Source organism: Amblyomma mixtum, chromosome 5 (genome assembly GCF_055824585.1).
Source record: "Amblyomma mixtum isolate Tamu chromosome 5, ASM5582458v1, whole genome shotgun sequence".
Lineage (NCBI taxonomy): Eukaryota > Metazoa > Arthropoda > Arachnida > Ixodida > Ixodidae > Amblyomma > Amblyomma mixtum.
The window spans coordinates 127,911,807-127,939,449 of record NC_143016.1 but is presented as its reverse complement, the minus strand read 5'-3'; the positions used below and the strand labels follow the sequence as shown (position 1 = coordinate 127,939,449).

The 27,643-nt window shown below is 51.1% G+C and overlaps 1 pseudogene; it reads right to left on the bottom strand.

Annotated features, from left to right (window-relative positions):
* Window positions 1-158: 158 nt before the first annotated feature.
* On the bottom strand, window positions 159-27,364 carry LOC149343671 (uncharacterized; annotated as a pseudogene).
* Window positions 27,365-27,643: the final 279 nt, after the last annotated feature.

Sequence of the window (27,643 nt, the reverse complement as noted above, 5' to 3'; positions counted from 1 at the left end):
CCTCGGGGTCTAATGCGACACCATCTCCAATTTCGGAAAGCAACGTGGAGAACCTGAGATTGTTTTGTCGTACCACTTTAATGAGTGCAAAGTAGGCGAGATGGTGCCACGCGATTTCTGTGTTAAACACGTCGTCTGTTTTGACGCGCTTGAACACCTCAGCTGCACGAACGGGGGGAAGCTGACGCAGGTCCCCACATAGAATGACGTCCAACCCTCCGAAGGGCTGCAGATATTTGCAGGTGATGGAGCGGAGCCGCGAGTCGATTCTGTGAAGTATATCAGCAGACATCATGCTAACTTCGTCGATAATCACGCATCTGACATTCCTGAAAGCATAGCGGAAGGTGTTCAACTCGTCCCTGAGTCCGCTGTCTGTCTTGAGGCTAAGCTTGAACGCTGCGTGCACAGTTACTCCGCCTAGTGCCACCGCCGCCTTTCCAGTTGTAGCGCAAGCCACATATGCGTTTAGATTGTATGGGCCAGCAGGGTTACAGTACCTGTTGTAGAGGTCCATGATCAGGCGCAGTACAAATGTTTTGCCGCATCCAGCCACTCCCGTGAAGAATATTTGCAGTGGTGGAGAGTTCGGAGTTGTCAGTCGGTGTAGGACTTCTCGGACGATCTCGTACTGCTCATCATTTGTCTTCCGCATGGTGTCCAGGTACTGATCCCTGCTCATGACGTCTTGGCGCGTGCACACGGCGGGGCATTGTTTAAACGGGGCATTGGACTCGACTGCACCAATGTCTAGGAGATCAGAGTCGTCGTTCTCCATGGCTGCCGGGTGCACGGTCACATCGGAAATCTCAGAAGCCGTCTCCCGTTCCTCGTTATCGGGTCGTATCAGGGAATTACAAACCGCACGGAGGTCTTCAATATTTGCATCACTCTGATAGCGTGATTTGTGCTCCCGAATGACGTCAGTGTTTTCGTCGTATAGCCGCTCGAAACAATTTTGGTCTAAGATGTCCACCTCCTTACGAAACGGAAAGAAGAGTAGGACATGTTCTCTCTTGAAGTTAACTGAATCGTCGATGGAGTAACCGCGGTAGCGAAGTATCACTCGCTGAACTCTCTTCTTGCAGGTGTAGATGTTGTAGTCTGTAGCGAACTCTGCCAGAGTGACGGCTTCCAATTCAGGCGCGCGGTCTTCGTAGCGCTCGATCATAGTCCTTTTCCAAACGTCCGTGCTAGATTCGTCCAAGCGTTCCTCCTCCATTTGAGCGTGAGACTTCCGGATGCGCGTCCTTTCCTCAGGCCAGGCAGTGTTTACAAAGACAATTTTGCGACTAGCCTGCGACATGTCCTGCTTGAGCAAACACCAGGCGGCCTCCTGTGCTGAGAGCTCGATCGCATTGAGCATCTTCACGCCCAAGTGTCTCAGTGCCTGCGTGTAATCCATGTCCCCCTTATCCTTGACAATTTCTTGCACCGCACGGTTCAGATTGGACATAGCTCGATTGGCCTTATTTACATACTCTACCACGTAGGCAGCACACGCGTACGTGTCGAGCACGATCTGAAGATCCATGTTTGAATCTAGAACGGACGCCACCCATGGGTTAAAGTAATTAACCCGCTTTTGCTGCACGGATGGGAGTGAACGAAGACGCCGTATTAGCTAGACGCGCCTTTGTTGATTCCAAGCCATTCAGCTGGCATTACGGAGTGGCTAGCGTGCTCGTATCGCACTCCGGAGACCCTGGTTCGAATCCCCAACTCGACCAATTTCGTTCTCGGTTTTATTGATTTATGCGGTCTAAGTAGAAAGGTTAATTAGGCTATTTCATATTTATATTATTGCATTTCTATCCATCGTGTTCTGTCATTAACCTGTCAATTGTTGGAACTGTCTAGGATGTTCGACACAACGTATATAAAACGAGCAACGTCTTTGAGTGGGGAAGTGCGTGGTGGTGGAGGGAACGCGGCTTCGTACTTATCTGTTTTTTTCAGCAGCGTCTCCTTCCGCGGACGCTGTTGTCGCTGCGGCGCGCGTCTTTCTTTTCTTTTCTTCTGACGTCTTCATTCTCCTCTATATTAATTAGTCTAATTGATTAATGAAGCAATTAAGTAAACTCAGTCCAACTTAGTTGCAGCATCACTATACGATCCCTTTGATTGGTTGCATGGTTACTAGCCAAAGTACAATTGGCCCCATTTGAAATTCGCGCACTGTGACGTCACGAGCATTTCGACCAATTAAGCAATTAAGTAAACTCAGTCCAACTTAGTTGCAGCATCACTATACGATCCCTTTGATTGGTTGCATGGTTACTAGCCAAAGTACAATTGGCCCCATTTGAAATTCGCGCACTGTGACGTCACGAGCATTTCGACCAATTGAAAAGCGTGACATTGGGGGCGGAGCTGGTTACGAGGCCGACGCCGACGACGACGCGAAACCCAGGAACGGACGCCAAAGAGCTGCGCTCTAAAAAATTGCCTAACATGTTCCAGTGAAGCCTCCCTCAAAACTAGATATATAGCCGCTGAAATTTTGCTAACAACGCACGTGCACGTATTTGCTTTGTATTTTTTAAGGAACAAAAATAACGACAGCAATCTTACCCTGGAATGGACACATGGACATTTGGTCCGGATTTGTAGTTGCCGCTACACCTAGGCACACAGCCAATGTTTGGCATATTCGCCGCTGTCCAAGCACAGCAGCGCATGTTTTCACCACTTGTAGGACACTAGCGTGAACGCGAGCAGCACAGGGCCGAATAAGTATTTCACAAAGCGCCTCACAAGCGAGAAAATCACCACAGGATGCAAGCAGCGCACGGTACTGCTCCGCCGGCCGTCAAGCCCCAGCATGCTCCGACAGTGACAAATCGCGGCGGCGGCGGCGTCCGGCGCGTGGACGGCTAGGCCACTAGTCGTGACGTGGCACTGACGTCAGCCTGGAGAGCAGAGCCGTGGCGCGCCATCTGTGCGCCGTGTGACGTCATCTGCTCCTCTCGCATCCGCAGATTGGCCTTTCCAGACGTCTCCAAAATGGCTCAACGACTAGCGTAGTGTTGCTTTCGCAACCAAATTGCCGACGATTACGTTACTTCCTAATGCGAAATTTGAGCGCAGCTCACCATCTGTTGCAGCTTTTTGATAGATTGAGGCAAAGAATTCGAGCAAGACATGTGTGTGCAATCACAGACTACTTGTTATTTTTGACACATTTTCATTATTCAAGAAACATTAGAATAAGAGTTCTTGATTGCCATGAAGGAAGTTTTGTGGTCGGAGAAAGAGATGGGTATATCCTAGAGTTGCTGCACCAATGCTTCGTTCTTACAGAGGAGGTCTAGGCAAGCATTTCGCGAGGATGTCACAGCCGTGAGAGGCGTTACAACCCAGAGGAACGGGATGATCTCCCGCATAAGTGGTAACAAATTCCTGTTTGTCTTTATATGTACAGGTGCCGTCAGAAGTGAATGGAAGGCAATATTCACAAAAAAATTTCATTATCGCCCACCAAATTCATACATCCTTGAACACATATGTGAGGCCTAATTGTGATTGTGCAATTTACACTGTACACCAACATGGATCATTATGCGTTAAATTTCAAGAAATTTTTGTTGACTAAGTCGCCTTCAATTTAATTTTGACGGCGAGTGTACATTAAAGTCGCCACCCACCCTGCCACTCTGGCAGGTTGCAGTTAAAGGTGATCGCGAGAGTTCGCTTACCATTGTCAGGAAGTACAAACTGCGCAACCTTTTGTAACGAACTTAAGGGTACATTAAGCACTAAATACACGGGGTCTCTCCTACGCTCTCTCTAAGATCCAACAACCACTAAATCTCAGACACATGTAAACACACAACGTCAAATACAACTAGAGCTCCAAAAGGCCACCGACGTAATTCGCCAACTACGGGACACTTATATGCCTACATCCCAATCTACCTCCACCTGACCTAGAACTTGATGCCGACATCACCTTAAGCGAAGTCCGCCGAGCATTTGTTAGTATTCGCCGCAATACGGTGCCGGGACTGGATGGCATAGCGTACAACGCACTACTAAATCTGGATGAAGTCTCCCCCCAGGGACTAACGGAGCTCTTTAATAGCCACTGGCAAGATGGGACGCTCCCATCAGCCTGGACCGATGCCAGCATGCGATTTATACCCAAACTGGGAAAACTCCTCACCCTTCAAAATTTCCGCCCCATCTCCTTAACGAGCGGTGTCGGTAAGCTCTTCGAACATGTCATTCTCAATCGCCTGCAACCGTTCCTAGAAACAACAGGCTTTCTCCCCAACATTCAATTCGGCTTCCGCCCAAACATCTACGTGCAAGACGTACTTATCGTCCTTATCGCCTCTTTTACTCTCAGCGCCGTACAGCCGCTACGCGAGCCGTACTGGCCCTGGATATTCATAAGGCTTTCGACACTATAAGCATTGACCATATCCTCACGACATTGGCCACCACGGGCTGCGTAACCTGCATATTGGAATATATTCGGGCCTTCCTTCAGGGACGCACGGCAGAACTCTACCTTGGGGATATCGCCTCCGAGCATTTCCCTCTGCCTAACCGGGGTACCCCAAAAGGGGCGGTTCTGTCACCTTTACGTTTTAACATTGCCCTAGTGCCACTGGCAAAGGCTCTTGCTGTTATCACAGGGCTCCACATAGCCATATACGGAGATGACATCGCCGTCTGGACAACGGGAGGATCCCTTGGAACAGCCCAGGATATCCTGCAATCTGCCTAGGCATCCCCACCGCCTGTTTAGCAAACATAGGCCTCCGTTGGTGTCCAAACAAATTGGACCTCCTGCAGCTGAAACCCCTCCCCAGTGACACCCCCCCCCACTGAACTGCACATATAAGGGAATTAAGTGCCCATTGTGCCTCAAATGAAGATTCTTGGCCTTCTCATTAAGAATGCACTAGATGCAAACACCACCCTTCAGCTCTCGCAAAGAGAGACCAAACAGGTTGCTGCACTAATCAGGCGGGTGGCAGCACGCAATCATGGGCTGTCTGAACGCGAGACCCTCATATGAAAAATGCGCTAATCATCAGCCGCATTACATACCACCTCCCATACCCCATACTCGCTCAGCGCCAAACACAACTGGCAGACATACTAATACGCATGGCTGTCACCTCCGCCCTACGTCTTCTACGGACGGTTAGCACGAAACGTGTCCTGGCCACTGGCAACCACAATACATTTATCGAATTAATACAGGCTTAACGCAACAACCAATTAGTCCGTCTCAGTGGCACGGAAACAGGACAATGCCTACTGCGACAGCTACTTCTCAGTTCACCTATTCCCACCCCAACAAGTCCTACGCTTTATATCATTTCTCTTCGCACGCAGCATCACATATATCAGAAGCCCCTACCGCGTAATATCAAGGCTAGTCTCAATCAGGGTAGGCGGCAGGCACGAGCGAGCTATTACAACAAAACATACAGAGAGAGAGAGAGAAAAAACTTTATTTACACAGGAATTCGGGGCACGCCCCAGGGTCCCCGCACGACCCCACTGCACTCAAGTGTTTATGTTCCTGAGGTCCATAACACTGGCAGCACGGCCGGTGGCGATGGTCTGCACGGCCGGGTACTCCGAGCGCAGCAGGGTCTCCCAGTCCTCCCAGGTCTTGAGGTTCTCTAGGTCCCGCGGGGGAGGGTCCGCCGGGCAGAGGGAAAGGATGTGGAGGGAAGAAGTGAAGGGTTCTGGGCATAGGGCACATGCGGAAGTGGGAAAGGATGGATGATAGTGGGCTAGGTTAAGGGGTGAGGGGAGAGAGTGTGTCTGTAGTCTGCGCCAGAGTGTTGCGTGTTTGTTATCTAGGGAGGGGTGGGGCGGGGGGTAGAGCTGGCGTGAGGCTTTGTATGCCTGGGTCAGCTCACTGAATTTGTGCATGCGCTCCTTCGTGAATCCCCGATCCGAGGCCACCTGAGCCCGGTTTAAAGAACCTCGGGCTAAAAGGTTGGCAGCCTCGTTTCCGGGATTCCCGGAGTGCGCAGGCACCCATATCAGCTCCACATGGCGGAGCGGAGGTGCATCGGGCAAGTCCAGTATGCCAAAAGCAGGGACATGAACTCAGCCTCGAGCAAAATTTAAGATCGCAGTTTTAGAGTCACTTAATATACACCGGGCTTCCGTGCGAGTGATAGCAAGGGCAATGGCGGCTTCCTCTGCAGCCTCTGGGGACGTGTCTGGAGGGAGAGGTAGTGTGAGGTGGGTGGATGAAGAGTCCACCACAGCTGCTATCGCTTCATCACCCGTGCAGGCAACGTCCACCCATACGGCGTCCGGCTCGGGGCCGTACGCTCGATGGAGGGCCTTCGCACGGGCTCTGCGGCGCATATTCCTCGGGAGCGGCCTAATTAGAAGCTCCCGGTGAAGAGGTCGTGGGATGGCGAGAAGGGTTGGGTCGTTGGCCGGTATTCTGATGCCGAGGGAGTCCAGGGACCTATGGAAGTTTGTGTGAGCCTGATGTATTGGACCTGTCGGTTGGCCTCCACCAGTTCCCCGATCGTGTTGTGGAGGCCCAGGCCTAGTAATCTTTCTGTTGGTGTGTTGAGGGGAAGATGAAGTGCTACTTTGAATGCCTTGCGAATCAAAGCATTCAAAGCGTTTATGTCATGTTTGGATAGTTGTATGGGGTAGTGTACAGCACACGGCTGAGGACAAAGGCATGAATGAGGCGACGTAGGTCGCGGTCCGTCATGCCTCTATGACGTCCCTCCGATATCCTTTATCCCGACACGGCAGAAAATTCTAGAGCAGGATATTTACGGCATTCGCAGCCTATGAAGATGACACAGTGAGGGCCGCCGCCACTATCCGAAATAATTCGCCTGCAGAGGCGGAAGGAACCGCCGTCGCAATGGCGCTAGCCCACTCCACCATTGACAAAAACATAACCGGAATTTGCACAGATTCCCAGGCCGCGTACCGCCACTACCTAAAGGGCGTGGCGAGGCCGGGAACACATCGTATTCTTGCCACAGCCACCTCTCTCGAGCGAACGGTTACTCTGTCGTGGATCCCCGGGCATGCCTCGATCCCGGGTAATGAGCGCGTTCATGCGATTGCCCGAGAACTGTCTTCCCGGACCCCGGATGATCAGCCACCCAACCCTGCGCAAGAGGCCCCATCGGTCAACTCTACATATCATCAAATCACCCCATTCTACAAAATTAGCCGCATGAAACTGCCACTACCCCACAGTACCTTGTCGTGCTTATCCAGCGTCACATGGCGACAATTCAGACAGGCTGCTTTATTTCACCCTACCGTCTCTTATACTTTCACCACATTATTCCTCCTGACTGCAGCACCTGCGGCGTCCACAGGTCCATACTTTTCCACTACATTTGGAAATGTCCTTCGCCAAAGGCATTACCCCCCTTCCCCAATCCCACTCATTCTTCCTGGCAGGCTGATTTACGGACCGCTGAGCCCGCCTGCCAGAAATGGCTGGTGGATCGGGCCTTACGTGAAGCACAAGCCCGTGGACTCCTGACCAGGGGGGAACCACCCTGGAAGACTTTGTCTAATAAAGTTGTTTCCATCATCCAACCCACCGTTGTCAGCGCTAACGCATGCAGCCCACGTTCTCTCCCATCACTCCACGCACCTATATGCGCGATTCAGGCGTTCGCTGACTGAGAGAGCCAGTTATGTTCACTTCCTTTCCTTAAAATGGTCGGAGTGTGAAACGTTGTCAACGCCAACGCCAACGAACACAACGAACACCGACGGCATATTAATAAATAAATTGGTAAATTTGTTTTTGAGGAAAGGAAATGGCAGTATCTCTCTTTCACATATCTCGGCGGACACCTGAACCGCTCCACAAGGGAAGGGGGGAAGGTAGGAGTGACAGAAGAAAGAGAAAAAGAGGGGCCGTAGTGGAGGTCTCCGGAATAATTTCGACCACCTGGGGATCTTTAACGTGCACTGACATCGCACAGCACACGGGCGCCTCTTGCGTTTTGCCTCCATCGAAACGCAGCCGCCGCGGTTGGGTTTGAAACCGGGTACTCCGGCTCGGTAGACGAGCGCCTTACCACTGAGCCGCCCCGGCGGGTCGCCATATTGCTTCAGAGTCGCGTTTCTGGCACAGCGTTGCCAATGCCTGCCGCCCACATCTCTCTCTCTCTCATCACCCCACGTACCTATAAGTGCGATTCAGTCGTCCATTGACCCAGGGAGCCAGTTATGCGCACTTCCGTTCCTTAAAATGGCACTACATTGTGAATGCCAACGCATGCAGCACAAACCTGCCACTTAGCTTAAAGCACAATTGAGGTGTCCACTGTTCGAAGAGGGCAGTTATGCGCCTTTCCTTTGCTTTCGAAGCTACCGCTCCATTGGGTTCGCAGCTTAAAGCGTGACTAAGGTTTCCACTGCTGGTTACAACGGACAACGGCGACGGCGACGCCGCGAAACGCAGAAACGGGCGCCAAAGAGCTGCGCTAAAAAAATTACCGAAGACACTGCAAATTCTGTGTTCTTAGCGAAAGTCTTGGGGTAAACCCACTGCCTCTTCCCCGAAGCGCTTGACACGGAATCATTGGGCCGCTTCGGAGCAATGCATCTCACTCACTCGACTGCAACGAGACGTCTGGCGAAGGAGCGGCGGTGCAGCCGGTGCAGCTGCCACCGCCGACGCGCGCGCGCTTGTTCTACCGCTACTGTGTGACGTCATGGTTGCTATGCACAGCTGCGCTCCCCACCGGCGCGCCGGTTGCTAAGGAGGGGAGGAGGTTTCGCCGGTGCGCGGAGGAGAGGCCACAGTTGGCACGCTTCAGGTGCACGGACGGACACCGCGAGCATGGAGGGACACCACGAGCATGAGCCATTAAAGGCTTTTGTCTTAATATAATGGAAAAGGAAAGCTAGCATGGGCTCGTACCTGGACCTGAGGGCATGGGCTGGTTGAAAACGTAGGAGTAACTGGGTGGTAGTCTAATGTAAGGAAGTGTTAAGGTATCGCTTAAATGTGTGTGACAATTCGGGATGGCGATCATGGTGTCAGTGTAGGTATGCTCGGAACTGAATATTGGGCGTTCGAAACGTTGAGGAGAAAGATTTCGAGTTTATTGCAAGACATGCGGTACAAAGACGAGCATACACCCTGGAACACCCTGGAAAAGAGTCTTTAAGGAAAATAAAGTGATGTGACGTGATACGATTTTCGGTTTTCAACAAACCTCGAAGGCGGTTTTGCATTTTTGTTCCTGATCTTCGTAGTGGCTGTTTTGGCGGCATCGGTCTACGTTATTGCATTTCCTTCTTCGCTGCCACCTATTCCTACTTCAGGAGTTGCCGCGGAACCTCCAAAAAAAGCTGCTTTCCCGACCCGCCAGGTGCCAGCCGATCTGTTCTTCCTCCTTTGCACTAAAATTAATGCCATCTCGTCGAAAACCTTTTCCGACGTATACTCTTCGTATTTTCCTGTTCATTTCTCCTGATCTTCAGATTAATTGTTACCACGTCCCTCTCGATCTTTTTTTCCACCGTAGCCCCTCCGCTACTATGCACACCAGGATCTACAAAGGAGAGGCAGAGACCGCACATGCACAATTCCCTGCAGTACACGTTTCACTATACTTGGACTGCGTCAGCACTGAGAACAGAAGTCAGTCCTGTCGCTGATATTACAGATTACGCCTTTATTTCTGAGAATACAGGCCAGCGCCTCCTGTTCGTCTTTTTGTCCGTTGTATCGTCCTCTGGCTGGCATCTATCATACGAGATGCACCTGCAGCCAACGTCACAGCGAAGAGTGAAGGGTAGCTTGAGCGAGTGGCTGCCTCTCTTGCAGCTCCATTGTTGTACCACCCTCAGATGCTGCCACCGAAGTTTGACCTGAGTTGAAGGCAGAGCTACGGGCAAAGGTCATCTTTTGCTAGCGCGGCGTCGCGATCGACGGATCGCACTGCTGTGTTCTCAGTCTCTTAGCTACATTAAGTATGCCGCAGTTCCATGCGTTCTCTGTTGGCACGAAATAAACTGGCGTTTTAATCTTAACTTTTTGTGTTACGCGTGGTGGAGGCCATGAAAGACGAACCTAACTGGCTAAAGCGTGGCCTTTAAGCCCAATCCAGCAACGTCTTGCGCAGGACGTTCCTATAGAGGCCGATCCTAACATAATCTGCTCAATGTGGAAACATGTGTGCATAGATGTCCTCGTTGAAACCATTGTTAATGTTCAAAAAATATAGAATATTCAAATATCCTTTTGTCAGAAGAAATTTTCTTCTCTCGTGTTCTTGTTACCTTGTACATGATTGGCATATTCTTGTAACGATGCCTGCGGAAAATTTATACCCACCGTTCGCGGGAAACGAGACACTGTTTAGACTATACAACACATTTTCTAATTATAGTGCACGTGCACAGAGGTTGCTTTTTCTTTAATATGGCAAGCCTTAGGATATATGTGCGCCTCTCTTAGTCAGCTGCCAGCAGTAATTGGAAAATATGTCTCCTGAAAACGCTTCAGAATTATAACCAAGCTAATTTCAAGCCGCATGTTGGAAGCATGGGCATACTTTATCACACGTAGCCCACAACCGGTCGTTACGTCGGACAATAACGGGCGGAAGCCTCAGTTAAACAGCTGTGCCGTATGGGAAAGAATAAGAAAATAAATTTAAAAATGATCCCGAGTGCTACGTTAGCGGGCACATGACATTAGTGCACTTGTTGGCAGTCTCACGAGTTGATGAATTGGCGGCAGCGGCGGCGGTAACTTCTGGCAGGGCGCACAGAAATGTGTTTTAGTTGAAATAGCACTGAATCTGGGCTGCTAATCATGCAAGTCGCGCAAGATAACGTATGTTGCGAGTGGAGCTTTTCTACTTCAAAGTGAGTCATTTTAATTTCCTTATTTACCAGCGTATACTGCGCGGAATATACATGTTTAAAGCTGAAATTTCACGTGATGCGAATTGTCTGTACGTGCGGACTATACGTGATTTAGTTTTTTAAGATCTCCTGCCAAAGCTCCGGAGAAGCCTTGCATGCCCGCCAAAAAAAAAACCTGACAGCAACTGCGAAACTTTCCAATGCAAAATAACATTACAAAATTAGCTCCGCTATGCCATGCGTTTCATTATGCAGGCAAGCGCTGTTGCCAGTACATAGAGTAGATTTTAGTGGATCTGTTATCACAAGCTCAAAACCTCGTTGAATGACACCTTAGTCGTCGTAGACCTTTTTGAAGAACGGCTGCGATCAAGGTGAGTGGTCGAGCGTGCGCAACGACTAATGTCGAGCCGAGCAGCGGTGAAAGAATTTCACGTAGACGAAGAAAGTGAGCGGGTGTGAGCTACTTCCCTGAAACCTCAGAAGAAAATCTGGATTTATTCCTTGAAACAACTCTGGAAAACATAAAATCTTATTTTCAGCCGCAATTCATCCCTGTTGTGTATACACGGAATGCGTACTGTCTAAACAAACGCTTTTTACTTCTGCCGAAATTTGCCCCTGCAGGCTGTACACCAGGTGCAGACTATATTGTTGAAAATACGGTATTTTCTTCTTATATCTTGTACTATTTAGCTGCATGGAATTTTCCTTCTGAGGCATAAGCCTCCTGCTGTTGAAACAGTGTTGATTTATTAAGGGCAACAGAAGTGTCCTGACTTGCCGCGTTGGTTATGGTGTTCGGCTGCTTAGTACGGCGTCGCTGTTTCTATACCGGGCACTCGGCGGGCCCATTTTGATGAGGGTGGAACGTAGAGAACTGCCGAATACTGCAATTTCGGGGGCTGTTGAAGAGGTTTATGTGGTTGAAAGTAATGCTGCGGCCTGCTATACGACATGGCTCATTAGTCATAGTTTTGTTCTGTCACGAAAAACCTCATAAACCGAGTTTCGCAATCATCTTGAGTACTGCCAGATTCGCTCCTAAGCCATCAAGATCGCGAGGAGTGCGTGCGAGAAAAACGCGAAAATGCGAGAAAAACTTGTGAAGGCCGTAACCGCTTGCTTCTCTACTCCCGAATACATGGAACGTGAAATATTGAAAAAAAGAAGATTAGTGAAAAAGGTTACTTGTGGCAGTTTACCTTGTCTATTGAGTAATGATTCTTTGAAAATAAATTTTGCAGCTTGCGGCGATCTTACGCGAGAAGAGTGTGGTTTCGGACGAGTCGATGTGCGGTCAAAACAGCGACGAGAACGCAGAGCAAAGAGCGCTGTAGCAATACGCGCGCTAGCGTATATGGCCTGCTCGTAGTTAACCGTAGAAATTGCGACTCTGAACCGTTGGTCGTGAACTGCGTGGTAGTTAGCGAGGATACTGACAGTAGGGATATTACAGAGACAGCAAAAATTGCCAGACTGGGCGACGCGCGCAAGTGTAACGGTAAATAAGTGGAGCACGATGTTAAGTGCTAAGCACAGTGATGCCTGCCTTACCAGAAATCTAGAAACGTCGTGTATCTATAAGATATAGCAATGGACACCACCAGCCTGCAAATGTCACACCTCCCTTTTCCGTTTATGCGACGTGTGAATAAGGTTAAGATAGCGTGGTCAATTTGTTTTTGTATTTGCTCTCGTGCAGTAGCCAGCGAAGCTGATCTGCTGGCGTCGCCAAGGGTTCGAAGCTCAGTCGAGGCAGTATTTATTTTATTCCTGCATGGGCTGTTCCCGGTTAGACCTCGTGAAATAGAGCGTACGCATTGAAACTGGCGTGCTTACATCGCGCGTTGTTGAGATCGTGAGGTCAATCATTTCACATACGGTCGTCACATTATCGTGGAAACCGATCATCGACCTTTGATAGCGATATCTCAAAAAGCGATTGGTGACATGCCGCCAAGGCTGCAACGCTTCTTTCTGCGACTGCTTCGTTACGATATCAGGATTGTTTTTGTTCCAGGAAAGCACCTCTTCCTGGCCGATATGCTGTCCCGGGCTTCACTCAAATGTGACAAGACCGACATCGACAGCCAAGATGCAGAAGTACACGCCGTGAGTGTAGTTTCGTCTCGCGTGAGCCATAGAACTTTAACTCGACTGGTCGCCGAGACAAACAAAGATGAATATCTGTGCAGTGTACTCAAAAGTCTGAGAGAAGGTGCACCGGTTGAAGGCCAGCTGAAGCCATTTACTGGCGAGCTCTCGCAAGTTCAGGGCGTTTTGTTAAAGGGTTCCAAAGTGGTGATTCCCACTAGCATGAAGCACGAAATTCTGGAAAAAATTCACCAAGGCCACTTGGGTATAAGCAAATGCAAATCCAGAGCCCGGGAAGCGATATTCTGGCCAGGCATGAATAGTGACATTGAAGCCTTTGTCCAGAAATGCGCAGTCTGCCGGAAATATGCATACAGCCAGCCGCGTGAGCCGCTGCAGATGCGCTCAGTGCCCACGCAAGCGTGGTACCGAGTAGGAATCGACATTTTTTACTATGGGGGTAGACCTTATCTTTGTGTTTACGATGCGCTCTCAAACTTTCCGGAGGTGGAATTACTTCAGGATACATCGGCCAGGACTGTCATTCAAGCAACAAGCGCTATCTTCGCTAGATATGGCATACCAATGGAGGTATGCTCAGACAACGGACCCCCTTTTTCAAGCTACCAGTTCGCTGCATTTGCAAGAGAACATGATTTCCAGCACATTACTTCTAGCCCTAGATACCCACAGTCGAATGGCCTGGCAGAAAAGGGGGTACAGGTGGTGAAGCGAATATTAAAGAAAACTGCTGAAGCCAATCAAGATTTCTGGCTTGGTTTGCTCGCTTACAGGACAACCCCACTGGAAGGTTCTGCGGCACCCGCAGAGATTCTTCAGGCCAGAAAGCTACGAACAACGCTACCAGACACTCAAGAAGGTCCCAGTTTGCATATTGCCAAGCATCGCCAGAGTAAGAGAGACCGGCAACCCCTACTACCCCTGAGACAAGGTGACGTTGTGCGCGTGAAGAAAGTTGTCTGGGACAAAAAAGCAAAGGTCGTGCAGCGCTGCGCTGAACCAAGGTCCTACAATGTTCTAACAGAAGACGGCAGACTTCTGCGTCGCAATCGAAAACATCTCATGTCTACGAAAGAAACATTTCTGAGTGAACTTGACGACGACGGCGATGACACCATTGAGGACAGAACGCCGCAGCAGCAGCAGCCGCGACCAGTGACATCTGATGGTGATGCAGTGTCAAGCGCTCCTGGGTTAAGACGATCGCAGAGACAACGTGCACCCCCGCGACGCTTGGAATACGGGAGAGACTTTCAGCAAATGTCTTAAGTTATTCTTTTGTGCACTGAGCCCATGTTGTGCTTGCAACTTTGCTTTGTTGTTGTTTTTAGTTTTCTTTCCAAAAGAAGGAAGATGTATCGTATGCGTGAGGGACAGCATGCGCAGTGCGGCCTCGAAATGTACAACTGATACGCAACAGCCGATACGCTGCTGTCCAAGCCATTTGTATAAATACGCGTTGCTCAAATAAAGCTGTGCTCTTTTCCCCCTGGCATTCGGTGTACCATGACGTCGATACATCGTGGATGCACATTCATATGATCGTGTGTAGCTCGTTATTTCTTTAAATGATATATTTTGGCCCGCCAGGCTGCACTGACTGCCATTAATGCACAACAGGTGGTGCCACTCAAACGCTCTAGACAGGTATGTGGAAATCTGTACGTCTTCAGTTGAGCCATTGGTTTCTCAAGGACGCAAAGAAAGCTCGCTGAAATTGGAAGGCGTCACTATTTCTCGACAGATATGTCGACTGACTCCGGCTGGCGCGCCGCCGCTCTGTCTAAATGAAGTCATGTCGGGAATGCGTTCTTTGCGTCTGGTTTTATCTTAATGTCGTTCGCAAGCAGGGGTGAGCAGTGGCGAAGAGGTAACTGCCTCTGAGAAAGCAGTTGTTGGATAGAGAGGTTTCCGACTTAAGCGTGCCAGGGAACAAGGACAATAACAACACGCATGCGGGAAGTCTAAGCTTAGGGAGCTCCTTTTTGCATACAGATATTGCGTTTGTGCATAGCAGACGACTCACCAAACGACTCACCAGCTTCCACCGTTGCTGCTGCTGTCGTAAGCTCTCGCCGCATCTTTGCCTAACGACGACACTCGTCTGACAGTAATTTCTCCCAGGCCCGTGGGAGACAGCGTCCTTCGATCGGTTCGGAGGTTCGGTGATTTGGAGTGCAACAACCCCTGCCGTCGTCGTCTATGCTTCTGCCGCCGGCGCCAGGCCTCGTCATATCCCTTGCTTCGCGATGAGTCACACCCGGCTCCCAGGACCACGTTGTCCACTCTTAACAGCTCGTCCGCGGCCCGAAAAATCTCGAATGGCCAGCGTTCACGACCGCTGGGCAGGAAGAGATGAGGCCGGAGTCGGTTGGAAGGGCTGGTTTCCAGAAATGGCATCCAAGCTCGAACATTCAACAAAGAATGGCATCAGTGGACTGTTCCACGAGACACGGCACTGACCCACAAGCAAGCGCTCGGAATTTGACAAAGACCCACCAGGCTTCCCACAATGACAACAAATGTTTACTAAAACATGACTGAATTTTGGCGTAATTTTGGTGCCGAGAAAGCGCGTAATATCCCCTTTGAACTCGCCAAAGACGGACTGCTTGAACCAAGGTTAAAAACAAAAACCCACACACAGTAGGTAGTCCTACCAAGTACTCCTGTCTACAACAATCGGCTGAATCCATCAGCATGTCCGTGCGGTTTTCCGTTCCTGAAACGCATCGAGAAATTGTTTTTGGAGACCAGGACTCCGTCTAAGCAAGCGACCATTTTTGGGGGTACAAAACTGTCATAAGCACGTTTGAGACGATGGTCAGTCTCAAATATGAACTTTGCGCCGTTCAAGTAACTCTGGTAACCCGACAACATCTGTGCCGCCTAAACCAAACGCGCGCTCTTTGTCTAAAGCGCTTAACGCTTCTCTACATGTCAGCCTGCGGCTGACGCACTGAACATGGTGCTCTTCGTGGCCGTCGCCAACTTGACTTAAAATAGCACCCAGTCCTCTATCACTGGCGTCACACTGAACTCAGTCAGTGAGGCTCCCTTTTCGTAAGGTGTCAGTCAATCAAGGGATCAACGCTCCGTCTACGCGACGCTAAGCGTAGTTCTACTCGAGCTGCACTCCTGTGAGTGCACTCATCACTTGGTAGCATGGGAAATCGACACCTGTGATTTCTAACTCAGTGACGCCATAGCCTTTGTCTAAGGTAAGGAAAAAAACAGTAACCTCCGATCAACTCGTTTTAACTCAAAAAGTAGCCTTTCCCTGCCTGATTTCATAAAAACACAAAAAAGAGGAATAAAAAAAACAGCTACTTCAAATCGCCACGAGGGGGGGAAAGCTGACTCCCCGCCGCCGAATTGAAAGGACTAGTCTTTCAGACGCGCCCGCCGGGGTCGCGCTTTGACTGATTGTACTGCGGTCAACTCCTGACAAAAGGCTGCAGAAAAAAACGATATCCGACTCTCCCTGTCGTTTCCGCGCCCCCTCGAGGCTCTCCGAAAACCTTGGTCGCGCCTACAATGTCGATAACCGACTCTGGCTCTGGACAACGAGCAGTGACCAGCCCGAGAAGGTGCCTCTTTCTCTCGCCCCAAGCACGAAGCTCGGCCACCCTTTCGTCCTGCGCGCTTCCTAGAATGGGGTGCCAAAAGTGAAGGATGAATCCCTCTCAAGTGCGCCCGCCGAACACGCCTGCATGTGCCGTCTCGGTTGTTCGACGCCTGCGTTCGCATGCGCTGAGTGCCGTGCAACCTGGTGCTTTCTGATCTCTTGGGCCGCTCTGCTTTTATTCTAACTGGCTTTTTGTCCCGACGGCGCGGTCTAGTCTTTCTTACAGGCCGATGCCCCTTGAAGCACTTCGCGCCTGTTCTGGTCGGAAAACGCACACTTCCTTTTCCGTTGCTGCAGTCAGCCTTCGAACGAGCTGCACATGTCTCCAGATCATTAACTGCAGTTGCAAGTCTATGAGGCGCAACGCGGGAAGGCTTCGCCTTTCCTTCCACCGCATTTCTTTCTTTCGCACCTGTGCGCGCAACCGAATCTAGGGCTTTGAATTTGATTCGTTTTCTCTTGGCCCTTGCCCTTTTTCTTTTTCTGCGCCTAGACTGTACCGCGTGCGTTTCTTGATCACAACTAGCTACCTCTAGTTTTTCCGTCGCACTTTGGAAATTTTCCTCGAATTCAAAACTGGCCTCTGTGCCTTCGCAGCAGAGTGCCAGCTCCACGCAGCTGACAGACGGACATTAAACTGCCCCTGAGATCCCCAGCTCATTCCCTCGGGAGTTGTCCTCTCCAGCTTGCCTGTCGCTCTGCGCGCCATTCTCTGCATTGCAGTGCTCAGCTACAACTGAGCCCGCCTGGCTGTCGCTCTGCGCGCCATTGTCTACATTGCAGTGCTCAGCTACAACTGAGCCCGCCTGGCTGTCGCTCTGCGCGCCATTCTCTCTACTGCAGTGCTCAGCTACAACTGAGCCCGCCTGGCTGTCGCTCTGCGCGCCATTCTCAACCCTGCAGTGCTGACCTACAACTGAGCCCGCCTGGCTGTCGCCCTGCTCAGCTACAACTGAGTTGTCTTCCCTGGAAGTCTGGCTGTTGCCCTGCTCAGCTACAACTGAGTTGTATTCCCTGGAAGTCTGGCTCTTGCCCTGCTCAGCTACGACAGAGTTCTCTTCACTGGCAGTCTGGCTCTTGCCCTGCTCAGCTACAACTGAGTTCTCCTCTTGTCTAGAAGTCTGGCTCTTACTTCTATCTTTATGCTCGGCAGCCTCGCATTCTTCTTGTGCCACTATTACCAAGGTAGCCTCTCTGGAGCCCTTGTCACTGAAGCCACTGTGACATCCCAACTCGCTCTTACCGCGGTTGTTACTCTCAAAAGGGGTTTCCGCTGTTTCTACTTCGAAACCTTTCTCGACAGGAAAATCTCCCTTTTCGCGGTCCTGCCGGTTTGACGCCTGTATCGACTCTACTGAAAGGGTCGCGCTCGTAACAGTCCCGACAAAGCTGTCCATTGCCACTCCTACCTCCTTGGAGGAGAATCCTCGCACTCGTGTCGTTGAGACGCTATCTCGGAATGCTCTCTCTTAGCATTACGTCCAACTACACTGGACACGGTCTCGGATTCTGTGGCTTTCCTTGGACTACCGTACCGGTTGCACACGTTCTCTGCCACTTTCCTCGTGGTGTCGCGATTTACCAACTCGGCTACGGTCACAGACTTTGCGGGTCTTGCCTGCGGACCTATTTCATAAGCATCGCTTGCTGTTTCAGGAGTTCCGGCTCTCACAATACCGCCTTTTCTTCGTATTTCGTTTTCAAGCTGTATACGCTTTAGATCCCTTTCGGCCTTTTCAGCTTCCCATTTTTTCCTTTCTTTCTCTTTTTCCCACTCCTGATCAGCTTCCTCCTTACGTGCTTTTTTTTCTCCCGATCGGCTTTCTCTTTAGCCTCCTGGTCGGCTTTCTCTTTAGCCTCCTGGTCGGGTTTTACTTTGCGGGCTTTTTCCCCTTGTACCAAATTCCACGTATCTGCCAGCAACTGATCGTTATGCTTGACTTGTTTAAGAATGAATTCGCCCAATTCAATTTTGGTTAGTCTGCTAGGCACTTCAACCGACAGTTCCTCGCATATCAACAGCAAGTCCGACTTGTACAATTTCATTAGGTCCATGACAACGCTTTTTCCGCTTTGGCTCTGCTAACACAACAATGCCTTGAGAATAACCCCTCTCAAACGACAAAGCCCTGATTCCCAGTCAAGATTATTCTCTGATTCTTAAAGCCTGGCGAATCCCATAGCAAAAGCCAAAACGCTCACCCGTGGAGAAAGTACGATGTCGCACGGTCCATCCCAGCTGCTGCCAACCAGTGTTAAAGATGGGGCCACAATCCCACCGCTGGAACCAGTGTTAAAGATGGGGCTTCTATCCCACCGCTGGAACCAGTGTTGGAGACGGAGGGGTCCTGGAGATGACTAACTCGTTTAGCCCCGCAGGTCCCGGCTCCGAATGACGATGTCGGACTGCGTTAACGAGGAAACTGTACAGAAGGGTTTATTCTACATATTCACAGATTAGAAACGAATCGAATGCTCCGATCACACAACAACATCCCGTTAAATACGGTTCGCGTTCCCCAGATCCCTGACTGGGGAACTTAGTTCGAATAACGTTGTCCAATCGGATGGGCCATTGATGACGCTGGCGGTACCACCCACGGCACGGGGCGGTGCTGAAGCTCTCTCGCTCTCTCACAGCTCGGGGGATGAGAAGGGGGAACACCAACAAACACTGAGGTGTCGCCTTGTCCACTGGGGCTTGTCTTCTGTGCGTTGCCGCCGCGGGAAAGGAGAATCCCGCAGTCTCCCCGCAGGTGGTTGAACCTCCTCGAACTCCCCCGCCGGATGGCCGAAGCACGAGACCCCTTCGACACAGCGTCTTTCAGTTAGCAGCCTCGCTCAGCGCGACCTTGCGTAGCATCATCCCGTCCGGTGACCAGAAGGCCGGCTCGGCCAACGTATACCGCTGCTTCCGCCGTGCTTCCTGTGCATCTCTGCTTCCACCGTTGCTGCTGCTGTCGTAAGCTCTCGCCGCATCTTTGCCTAACGACGACACTCGTCTGACAGTAATTTCTCCCAGGCCCGTGGGAGACAGCGTCCTTCGATCGGTTCGGTGATTTGGAGTGCAACAACCCCGGCCGTCGTCGTCTATGCTTCTGCCGCCGGCGCCAGGCCTCGTCATATCCCTTGCTTCGCGATGAGTCACACCCGGCACCCAGGACCACGTTGTCCACTCTTAACAGTCTCTTGCAATGGTGAAGGCAATTGTTCGCACCCTTTATTTTTCCTTCTCGGTAAGAATTCCATTTTTCCCTTTGATATTTGATCACTTATTGTTCTGCTGATTAAAAAAAAATCAAGAATTAAATGCCAGCTTTAATTTTACTCCTGTTATGCATTCTTCGTTTTTCGAATCCGCTTGGTGTCGATCGATGCGCTGTGCGACTGCTAAGTAAAGCAGCTTTATAGATTTTTGCCTTACAGCACTCACTACGCGCCAGGCGATCAAAATGACAAAAACGAAATTGCGCTAAAGTTAGCGAACGCTGTTGCTGTGGTGCTACCTTTGTTTTGCAATTGCCTAAGACCTATAGAGCAAAGCTTAAGATTTACAGACTTTGTTGCAACGTCACCGACCACAGCAATCGCAACGGGCGGCAGCAGGCCCCGTGCCTGGCGCCGGTCACGTGACCGGTTAATAGACACCTTTAGCATACCGTGTACCGTGTTACCGCTACCGTTACCGGAGTACCGGGAACCCGCCCACCGGCGGTGATTACGCGCTGATTGGTTCCGACGCTGCGGGCGTGAGCACAGCTGCCGGGTATGTGGCGCCATCTAGCGCCGTCAAGGCGATCTGCGCATGCGCATTGGCTGCGCGTTGGCTCCCGGTACTCCGGTACCGGTAACGCTAACACGGTACACGGTATGCTAAAGGTGTCTAATGACGACCTGTGTTATGAATCCACCAGGCAGGACTCTGTATATCAGCTTCTTCTGGGAAAAAGTTTCGCCTACTGCCAGCTAACGAGCTGCACATGAAAGCTTATAATAGGCAAGGGCGTCCACATCCTCAGAATGCACGGATCTCTCCTTTGCCTCTTCGCAAACGACGCGCGCTGCATTGAAAGGCTCCTCTTGGAAAGCTGCATCATGGTTATTTAAAATATCATAATTTCATACCATCGTTAGAAGACGCCACAAAACAAGTGCTGCAAACAAACAGTACAAAGATTCGCGGTATTATTCCCCTCTCAAAGAAGCATCGACCCGAAACTTTAAAACAAATGAGTAGAAAGAAATAAAACGTACTGTGCTCAATAAACACCGAGAGTTGAGACACAGCGCCCTTTAGCGTTCATAATAGGGCTTTAGACGGACGACATGGACAACTTCTGGTCGTACGCGGCGTCTCTGGAATGCAGTCATTTTTTTCAGTTACGACTTCATTGTATAGTTTGCCTAGCCGCCGAAGAACCTTGTGCGGGACGAAATAGCGGGGCCAAAGTTCTTCACTGAAACCGTGGCAGTGAATGGGCGTACAAACACAGACGCGGCCCCCTGGCTTGAATTCTGCATTGCGTCTTCGTAGGTTCTAGCGTCTGGCGTCGGTCCGCATCTGGTCTTTGATCCGTAATCGGGCAAGTATTCGGTTTCTGCGCGTTGAAGGCAGGCAGCAACATCGACGTTATGTTCTTCGGTAACGTTGGAGAGCATGGAATCAAGCGTGGTCGTGGCCTCCCTGCTATGGACGAGCCTAAAAGGCGTCATCTCCTGCATCGCGGTGTTGTAGGCGAAGACGACGTAAGGAAAGACGATTCCCCAGGTCTTGTGTTCGCCATCGAAATACATGGCGAGCATATCGGCGATGGTTTTGTTGAGGCGCTCGGTCAGTCCGTTGGTCTGCGGGTGGTATGCAGTTGTTCTCCGGTGGCTGGTATGGCTGTAATGGAGGATGGCTTGCGTCAGTTCTGCCGTGATTGCTGTTCCTCTGTTTGCGATGAGCACATCGGGGGCGCCGTGCCGCAGAAGAATGCACTCCAAGAAAAATTTAGCGATTTTTGCTGTTCCATTCGGTAGGACTTTTGCCTCGGCGTAGCGGGTAAGGTAGTCGTTCGCTATGATGATCCACTTATTTCCAGACGTTGACATCGGGAAAGGGCCAAGCAGGTCCATGCCGATCTGCTGAAAGGGCCTTGAGGGGGTTCAATTTTGTTGAGAAATCCTGCTGGCCGGGTGGAAGGACTCTTTCCTTGCTGAGTGAGTGAGTGAGTGAAAACTTTATTAGCTCTAGATTCGGTTGTATTCGGCGGTTTTGAGATGGCTTCGTCCATCTTGCTCAAAGGTCGGTTGCCCTTAGTCCAGGCTCCGCTGGATGCTGCTGCCAGTTTTGCTCGCCGAATCAGACCTTCTTGGTCGACCCGGCGATCGCTGGAGAGCACTCCCTCCCATTGTTCCGCACTCGGGTTTGTTATCACTGGTACCACGCTTATTCTCTGGCATGCCCACGTTTTGTGGTACAGCGGGGGGGGGGGGGGGGGGGGGTTCTTGGCACCAAGGGCATTTGTCATTGTATTGTGTTGGATACATTTTGTTGAGTACGTGTAGGTTCGGGTAGGAGCCCGTCTGTAGCTGCCTCCACGCGACAGAGTCCTCTCTGCTAAGGGAGTTGTCCGGTGGTGGATACCACTTTCTGCAGCCCTTGTAATAATTTAGAATCGCCGAATAATCTTGGGGTACAGGTTCGTTCCCCTCGAGGTCGCCTACGTTGGATGCTCGGTAATAAGTGTACCCTCGAGCTATCCTGTCGGCCTCTTGGTTCCCTGTTACTCCCGCGTGTCCCGGCGTCCATACTATCGTATGGCTGATTGGTTCTTCGTTTGTTTGTCGTTGTGTTATGTGGCCCCCAGAGCGGAGTATTCGGAGCGCTCTGTGCCCTATTCTGCCGCATAGGTAGTTGCGGCATGCTGTTTGTGAGTCTGTAAGGATTTTTAGAGACCGTTTAGATCGATAGCCCTCCGCTGCCGCTAGAGCGACGGCCGCTTCCTCAGCTTCGCCTATCGTACAGTCTTGTAGTGATGCGCTGGTGATCTCGCGTAGGGTCGAGTCAATCACCGTTGTTACCGCATTGCTGTTGTGCTGCCCCGCTGTTCTGGTGTATGTGGCTGCGTCCACGTATACCGTCGTTTCTTGGGGTGCTAATGTCTTTTGTAGGTATTCAGCCCTTGCCTCTCTGCGTGCTTTGTGTAGGTTAGGATCCATGTTCCGGGGTATTGGCGTTACTTTTAGTGTGTTGCGATATTCGTCCGGGATTGTTTCTGTCCTCTGTATCTCTTGAATTTGATCGGCGCGGCCCAGTTTCTTTAGGAGCTCCCTGCCAGATGGGCTCTGTTGTAGTCTGCGCAGTTGGGAGACTAGTTGTGCCTCTCTCAATTCATCGAAAGTGTTGTGTAGTCCTAGGGCTAGGAGCTTTTCGGTTGAAGTGCTGTGAGGAAGGTGGAGTGCGGTTTTGTAGGCTTTGCGTAGAATCACGTCCACTTGTTGTACCTCACTCTTGATGGGATTGTAGTAGGGGAGGCTGTATGTCACTCGGCTGACTACCAGGCTTCTGACCAACTTGAGTGTGTCCTCCTCTCGCATGCCATGACGTCTGTGTGAGATGCGCGTGATCATGCGGGCCACTTGTAGAGTGGATGCTTTGAGTAGGGCGAGGGTGTGAGTGCAGCGTTGGTTTGACTGTATCCACATCCCCAAGATTCTGATTAGTGTTTTTTCCGGTATCGATTTCTCCTCGAGGTAGACGTTCAACTTTAAGTCGTCGCTAGTGGGGACTGTGCGATTTTGTTTTCCTCACCAAACTCTTAGGAGCTCTGATTTCTCGGTGGAGCATGCTAGCCCTCTTGCTCTGACGTAGTTCTCTACGCAGGTGGCTGCCTTTTGTAATTTCTCTTCTTTCGCTCCGAGCGAGCCTGTGTTGACCCAGATGGTGATGTCGTCAGCATACATGGCATGGTGTATGCCGTCGATTGCTTCTGTTTTGCCAAGCCAATCATGGCTATGTTGAAGAGCGTAGGAGAGATTACCGGTCCATGAGGTGTTCCTTTATTTGGAGTAATGAATTTCTCTGATCTGAGCTCCCCCAGGCCAATCGTTGCCGTTCTGTTTGAGAGGAAGGCTTTGACGTAGCCGTAGATTCTCCTTCCGCAGTTCAGGTCGTTCATGCCCGTCAGGATAGCCTTATGACTTACATTGTCAAAAGCCCCCTTGATGTCCAATGCCATTATTATGTTTTCTCCGCTCTTGGGGACGTTCCCAAGTACTTCTTCTTTGATTTGAAGTAGTACATCTTGGGTCGATAGTTTTGCTCTGAAACCGAAGATGCTGTGGGGATACAGTTCCTTGTCCTCCATGTACTGTTGTAGTCTCAGCGTCACCACTCGTTAGTACAGTTTTCCTAGGCACGATGTGAGCGAGATCGGTCTGAGGTTCTCAATTTGTAGTTTCTTGCCCGGTTTAGGAATCATGACAACCTCCGCATGCTTCCACTCCTCGGGGACGGTCTCCGCTTCCCAGTGTTTGTTGAGAAAGTCGGTTAATTCTGCGACTAGCTCATCACTGAGGTTGCGGATGAGTGCGTTATTGATCTTGTCTGCACCCGCGGCCGTGTTTCTGGTTGTGTTTCGAATCGCTGCGTAGACCTCTTCTCGCGTGATTGGTCTGTCCAGGGTGTCGTTTTCACTTCCCCAATAGCGCTCTGCGTAAGCTGCTGGGTGTGTGTCCCCGAAGCACTTAACGCGTACTTTTTCCAGGAGTGCTGAATCTGGTCCCTCGAACTGGTGGATTAACCGGTAGATGGCTTTGTTGTTTTCTGCCTTGGTTTTTGTTGGATCTATGAGAGCCTTGAGTATATGCCACGTCCTCGATGTGCTCAAAGTTCCGTTGAGGGAGTCACTGAATTGTTGCCAGTTTTGCCTTGCCAATTGCGCCGCGTACTCCTCTGCTTTCGCTGTGACTTCTGCGATCTTAAGTTTTAGTTTTCTGTTGTACTTTTGTTTCTTCCATTTCTTGGTGAGCCCGCGTCTAGCTTCCCATAGCTTGAACAGACTGGCGTCCACCTCGGGTGTCTGCGTCGTTCGCGCGATTTCTTTAGTGTACTTGCGCTGTTTTTCTTTCAGCATGTTTCCCCGCTCTTCTATCGATTGGATCCCGTTCGCGGCGAGATTCCCGTCGCATGCCTCTCGAAAAGCGCTCCAATCCGTAATTTTTGCCGATCCCAGCTGGCGCTTTAGCCTGTCTGAGGTTACTTGCGTTTTAAGTATGTAATGGTCACTGCCCAGATTTTCTAACAGGTTCTCCCACACTGCCTGTTCCGCTCCCCGTATGAATGTGAGGTCGGGGCAGGTGTCGGTACTGACGCTGTTTCCAATTCTGGTTGGAGTATCTGAGTCTGTGAGGAGGTTGCAGTCAGTGTTTTCTGCTGCCGCTGCTAGTGCTTTACCTTTTGGGTTAGCTGTTTGGTAGCCCCAACTTTTGTCCATGGCATTGAAGTCTCCTAGTATGATTAGCGTGTTGTTTTTTGCTAGTTTGCGTGCGCCATGGAAAAGTTCGTCATATTTTGCTTTCCTTTGTTTTGGAGGACTGTATGCGTTCACAATGAAGATGCTGCCCCTCTTTCTTTTCTTCTTTGGTATAATTTCTAGTATAACGTGTTCTACGTCGGTATCGGCAATCTTGTCATGGTTTATGGCGATGAGCGCCTTACTGACTAGGATTGCCGTTCTTCCTTTCTCTTGAGTCTCGTAGCACGTATATCCTGCGAGTGTTGGCGTAGTGCCCGTCTCTTGAAGCGCTATGATGTCGGGCGGTGCTTGTTGTGTATGAATGTGTTGTTGGAGGAGGCCCTGCTTCTTGCGGTAGCCTCTGCAGTTCCATTGCCATATGTCTAGGGTTTCTTGGTTGCCTAAGGTTTTGTTGGCCATATTTAAGCTTCAGTGTTGTTTGTGGCCGAGTTGGCGAAGGCTGCCAGCGCGGGGCGGTGGTAGGCCTTTTCTCTATGTTATCGGCGAATTTCTGCTTGCGGATGCTACTCCGGAGTTCTGTGACTTGTAGTTGCACTTGCTGCATCATCTGCTGCATCATTTGCTGGATTTTTGCCTTAAATTTAGTGAGATCCTCGTTGCCTGTTTGCGACGGGGCTTGGATTGCTAATGTTTGTGGCTGCGGAGGGCTGTTCGACTTAAGGTCTCGTACTGCCTTCGTGAGCTCTGCTATTTGGCGCTCTAGCTCTGTCTGCCTAGCGCGTGATAGTTCTAATTCGCGTCTCAGCGCTGTTTTCTCCACGTCCTCCGGTCTAGGTTGTTCGCGGTTGCTGTTTGTGTTTGTGTTCTGTTTGTTAGTTATCCCTCCCGAGTGCGGAGCAAACCAGGGGTTTTCGGCTCCCCAGCTCACCTTGACGCCGCCGCTCTTTCGGGTCTGCTTCTGCTTGTTCTGCTGCTGCTGCTGCTGCTGGCTCCCTCCCTTGATGGCCGGGGGTGGCAGGGGCGGAAAGGACCGTGACCGGCTCCGTGAACTGCTCCGTGACGCCCGGGATTTCGAGCGGCTCTGGGAGGACTCCCCCTCCGAGCTGAACCACCTCGGTTTCTCGCCACGGTCATTCCGGCTGCGGCGTCTGCTCTCGCGTCCGCCGCCGTTGTTGCCGCTGTTGGCCTTGCCTCGCGGCTGCCTGGCTTTCTTTAATCGGTCTTGACACTCCCTCGATCCGGTAGCGTGGTCGCCTCCGCAGATCAGGCATCTCGGGGTACACTGGTGGTCTTTTGGCGGGTTTTGCATCCCGCACTATTTGCAAGCCTTGGCGTCCGGTGTGGGGCACACGTCGGAGCGGTGACCTGGTTGGCAGCAAACGTAGCAGATTTGTCTTGTCGGCCGGTACGGGTAGCACTTGTACTCGGCTCCGCAGTAGATGACATGTTTCGGTGTGATGGGTCCGTCAAAAGTGATGACAGCTGTCTTGGTCTTGCCTAGTCTTCGAGCGCTGTGGAAGGTAACACCCTGCGTGCGCGTCCACAAATCGGCTTTCAGTTCCTCCGGTGTCGCTCCGGGGTCAACTCCGTGTATCACGCCACGCCGGGTGTCTTCCGGTGCGGCCACGTAAGCATTCACGTCGTATGAGCGTCCTTCGATCTTGAGGCTAGTGATGCGTCTCGCGAGCTGGGCGGCCTCTTCGTTCGGCGTGCTCACGATTATAATATTGGATCCTGTACGGAGCCTGGTGATCAGGTCTCTTCCTTCGAACTTGTTGTTTCATGCCGCGGCTACGGCCCGGGCCACTTGGAATTGCTGGAGCGACTTGACTACAAGTCCCTTCGGTCGCAAAATAATCTTGAAATCGTCCCTGGGGAGCGCGAGCAACCGTCGCCTGGGCTGCCGTTGCGTTCCTTTCCCGTCTTTTTTCAGTGCGCCGGCAGCTGGCGCGCCAGCTGTCGGCGTAGAGGCCGGGGATTCCCCTCCGAGGTCACCTTGAGCGGCCGGGGAAATTGCGGCGTTTGCGGCGGCGTTCCGTCCGTTTTTTCTCTGTCGCTTTTTTTGGCGTTTGGTCAGGGCCAATTCCCAATTTGCCTCGTCTCCTTTTTGGGTGTCTTGCTGCTCCTGCATGGCGGAGTCCTCGATTCCCCCGCCTGCCGAAATCTCGGAGTCGGAGATGTCGAGGTAGGCGTCCTCCATCTCTTGTGCTTCTAACAAATTCTGGGCTATTCTGCTCGTTGATGGCTGAAAATCTGGGCATTCTGTGGTACGGGAGGTGGTTCCAGGCTGCATCGCTGTCGCTGAGCGGGCCTGGCTGCCCGCGAACGCCCGTAGTCGTGCTAAGCCTAAGTAGGCTTAGCAACGAGCGTTTCCCGCCAAATAGTCGCCCGAGACACGCGGGGCTTCAAAGTCCGGTAAAACTGACAAAAATAGTCCTACCGTCTTGAAACCGGTGTCCGGGTGATCCAGCTTGTGAGGTCTCAAATCCAACCAAAAGTTGGTGGCCCAGTAGGTCGAGATAGTCCGTGGGGGTTGAAATCTGCGGATCCCATGCGACGCACGTCCGCACTC